Here is a 4,627-nt window from a genome sequence, read left to right on the forward strand (position 1 = left end):
AAGAATCTAACTTTCTAATAGCATATTTTTTCATTTTGATAGCAAGTGATATGCTTAGAAAACTCAACCATAGTCTCATACAAATTTACCCATATTCCAGCTAGCCCTATGTCTGGAACCGTTGCTTACTAATTTATAATATCCTCTGATCGATTTTTGAAGGGCGTGGCATATGTGGATTTTGCCGATGATGCACACCTTGCTGCAGCTGTAGGAAAGAACAAACAAATGTTTCTTGGGAAGAATATAAGCATTGCAAGATCAAATCCGAACAAAAGAGAAAGGATTCTGCTAGTCATGGGGCCTCTAGAGAACATGGTAGGCTAAGTGGAATCATGTTTTATGTTTGGTATTACTTGTGTGTGTTTGTTTGTGTCCAATGCAGTCTATAGACGTTTGCATGTTTGGGTTTCCCACTTCTACATTTTATTTTCTTACTCCTTTGGGTTAAATGGCAGCGCAAAGTAGTAATCAGACTTTCAGGGAGTCTAGAGTGCCACACTCTGCTGCTAATAAACGTAGTGATAACACTCAACTAAAGGGGAGGAACACATTTGCAATGCCAAGGAATGTCAAACCACTTGGTGTGCCCTCAACAAATCCAAAATCCGGGGGAAGTGGAAGATGAGAAGCTGAAGTCAAATAATGAGTTTAGAGAAATGTTCCTTAAGAAGTGAGGTTTGTTCCTGGGGCTACATGTTACATGTTCACAATAATTGACAAACTTCTTTTTCTTATAAAAAACATAAGGTTTTGCCTTAATATGTTTCAGTAAACACAATTATGACCAACGATACCTTTTATAAATATGTTGTCTCTGCTCAAGTGACTAAACAATGGGAAAAAGCACTTATCTATAAATATGCAAAAACTTCTGGTATTTGCAAGGTTTTACAAGAAGCCAAAGAAGCACTAGAACCAAAATTTTACTCATTTTCTAAGTTGTAAGAGGTTTCCCCCATGGATGGATATGTATCAGACAAAGTACTGAGCTCACCTGCTTTAGATTTTTTTTTTTTTTTTCTTTTATCAAATGGTGGTCATTAATATATATATATTAGTCATTCTCTCATATAAATGTGTACATACAGAAAGAAAATACGAATCCAAATCTATAATTCCGTAAAAGTAATCAACATTAATTAGCTTGTGTAACTACCTTTAACTTTACATTTGTCACCACTAAATAAATGAAAATGAACAATCAATAAGAATTAAGAAGTGTTAAAAATATTAAGTGAAAATTTTAAGTCATAGTATCTTGACTATATATATATCGGTCATTTTCTCATGTAAATGTGTACATACAGAAAGAAAATACGAATCCAAATATATTAAAAGTTAATATTAAAAGACAAATTTTTTTAGAGAATTTTGAAAATTGAAATTTTTTTCTTTTTATATTTATTATCTGTGTTTCTTAAAATGCAAATAATCGACACTCGAGAATTTTTATATTTACATCTTTTTCTTTCTTCACTCTAGTTTCAATATATACTAGAACAAAATCCTTAAAATTTAAGCAAAGAATAATACCTGTTGCACTTAAAATATTCTCCTCTTGATATAAACTCCAAAAGTATGTTCTTTTTTTTTTCTTTTTTTTTTCCCTCTTCAAAATTTAGTAAAATGGACACTTCATATATATACTATAAACATAATTTTTTTGAGGAAAAAATATTGAAAGTTAAATATTTTTTTTGTTTCAAAAATTTAAAAGGAAGAAAATGAAAATTCTGTAAATCTATGATGAGGGAGAGGGTCCCAAAGCCAAAAAGCTTTCACACGCTAACCAATGTCAAATTACATTTAATTATTTTGTTCTATCATTCCTGAAATTGACTTGCCTAAGCTTTGATTTTTGAATTGAACCAACACTCATTCTCATGTATTTAACATATTTTCTCCAACACAATTAGTTGATTATAAAATGAGTTAGTTTTATTGAATTGTATATGAAAATAAAAATCCTATTAAAAATAGAAATAAGAGTACTAAAGTTTATTAAAAATAAAATTTCTTATATTATATTATTACCCATAAATAGGAGGATGATGAAAGTACTAATTGTAGGTTTTTGAGAGAAGGATGAACAACAAAAGATATGAGATATAAACAGGTAGGTTAAACACTAAGAATAAATCTGTGTTTAAAGGTGGAAAAGTGGCTTGGGCAATTTGCGGGCCGAGCCTATTCTGACCCGCTAGCAAGTGCAGGTAGGGTTAGGTGATAATCCAAGAATTATACTATTTTTATTAGGCTTTTTGGCCAGATTTTAGATACTTCTTAGTTCATTTTTGCCTGAATTGCTACTTAATTCTTTACATTTTGTGTTTCAAACCAAAATGGACATTTTGACCAAATAATAAGTGAATTGGAGTTTCTAGACCCAGAAATAAGCGGATCTTAGAATTTGGGAGAGTTCTGAAGTAGAGTGAAGCACTATGAAGCTTGTTCCCATGGGAGAGCATCGGAGATCGAAGATTCAAGCAAAGAAGCAAGCGGAGGGCGATTCTGTAATTTTAGAATTTTTCATAAAGGTTCGCCGTGGCGAAGAATAGTGAAAGGAGTTATGCACGAGAGTCAATTTTACCTCGTCGCCACGGCGAAGTCTGCGAATTTTTTGGTTTCTTCAAAACGCACAGTTTTATTTTAGGAAAGTTTTAGGTTTTTGGGCGAACTATAAAAGAAAAGCTTTGCCATTTTGAGTGGGAGTCTGAGTTCGCCTAGTTTTCATTTTTTTTCCTTAGAATAGATTTGACTTTTTTGTTGAGAAAGTGAGAAGATTTGAGATTCAACCTCATGGATTCTTCAACTAGGGGAGATATTTTTTCTTTTCTTTGTTTCAATATGTTGAATACTACGTTTACTGTCTTTCTTGATGTTTATGTTGATTTAGTTATGAACTAAGCCATTTTGGGTTAGGGTTTTGATTAAGTTCAGATTTCTACGGGTTAATGAATTGATTATTGTTATTTCTATGTTCTATCGCACAGGTTGTGTGGTTATTCTATTTTCATTGAATTTATTTGATGAATATGATGAGATTGAGAAATGAATTATGTTGAGCTTCTTAGGTAATCACCATTGTATTATTGAATGCTAGAGATAGATTTGAGAATCAATGAAATCAATCTAGGATTCCATTAGCTTAATGAACTTAGATCTATTATTCTTCAATTTGTTGGGTGCGGAAGTTTAATAGGGAAAAGTAGGAATTCATAGCCTGAGAAGGTATGTTTGACAACTTAGAGAATTTGATTTACAATCCGTGCATGTGACTGTGGAATTAACATAGTCCATAGAATTCATCCATAGACTCCAAATGAAGTCAAAACCCTAACCATTTGTTAAATTGATATTATTCTTGCTTTTAAATTCTTGCTTTCATTAATTAGTTTTAATACTTAGTAAGTTTTGTTTTAGTTTTACATTTAATCTCTCCCATTAATCCAAACACATTCAGTTCCTCCAACTTGAAAACAGTTAGGAAATTTAGTGCTTAACAACCAATCCTCATGGGAACGATACTCACTCATCACTTTATTACTTTGTGCGACTAGTGTACTTGCTATCATTTGCATGTTGTGGTAATAACGAATCAAGTTTTTGGTGCCGTTACCGGGGATTGAGTTTTGTGTTAACATTGAGTTTTCTTGTGTTAGCTAGATTGGATTTTGTTTTTGTTTTAATTGTTGTTTGTTTAATTTTTGTTGTTCTTTTCTATTTTGTTTGTGATCTCACTTTTTTTCTCTCTCTGTGTAGTTTATGCGAAGAGCAAAACGTCAGCCAGTGATTCCTGTTGATCCAGAAATTGAAAGAACCACTAGAAGACTTAATAGAGAGAGAAGAGAACGAGAGGCTATAGTTGAACTAGAAGCCATAGTTACTGAGTTGGCAGAAAATAGAACACTAAGGGAGTTTTCAGTTCCCTCAGTTGATGGCAGTGAGTCGAGTATAACTAGACCAACAGTACAAGCCAACAACTTCGAGATAAAGCCGGCAATCATCCAGATGATCCAGTAGTCGGTACAGTTTAAAGGAGACTAGAAGGAAGATCCAAATCAGCACATTGCAAACTTTTTAGAGATTTGCAACACATTCAAGTCCAACGGAGTGTCAGATGATGCTATTAGATTGAGATTGTTCCCGTTTTCATTGAGGGACAAGGCAAAGGCATAGGTAATAGCACTACCATCAGGAACGATCAAAACATGGAATGATTTAGCATAGAAGTTCCTAACCAAATTCTTTCCTCCAGCAAAATCAGCAAAGATGAGAAATGATATCACATTGTTTCTACAGGAAGAATCTAAATCATTATATGAGGCTTGGGAAAGATACAAGGAATTACTGAGGAGGTGTCCACACCATGGGTTGCCAGTTTGGATGAAAGTCCAAACATTTTATAACGGGTTGATGGTTAATGTGCAAACTATGGTGGATGCAGCATCGGGAGGAGCACTGCAAAATAAAGTTCATCTTTTGACAATTGCTTGTCTAATCTCTCTTTTGTTTTGTAGTGATGTCAAGAGACGAACTTGGTGCTCAACTGAGAGAAGTGCCACTTCATGGTCTAGGAAGGAATAGTGTTTGGTCATAGAATTTCAAAGGACAGCATAGAAGT

The 4,627-nt window shown here is 33.3% G+C and overlaps 1 non-coding gene across 1 annotated transcript; it reads right to left on the reverse strand.

Moving 5' to 3' along the window:
- Positions 1-4,272: 4,272 nt before the first annotated feature.
- On the reverse strand, positions 4,273-4,379 carry LOC116146880. The gene has a single exon (XR_004130567.1). It is a non-coding gene; the product is annotated as a small nucleolar RNA R71 (small nucleolar RNA).
- Between the last annotated feature and the right edge of the window lie 248 nt (positions 4,380-4,627).

Source organism: Pistacia vera, unplaced genomic scaffold (assembly GCF_008641045.1).
Source record: "Pistacia vera cultivar Batoury unplaced genomic scaffold, PisVer_v2 Contig483, whole genome shotgun sequence".
Classification (NCBI taxonomy): Eukaryota; Viridiplantae; Streptophyta; class Magnoliopsida; order Sapindales; family Anacardiaceae; genus Pistacia; species Pistacia vera.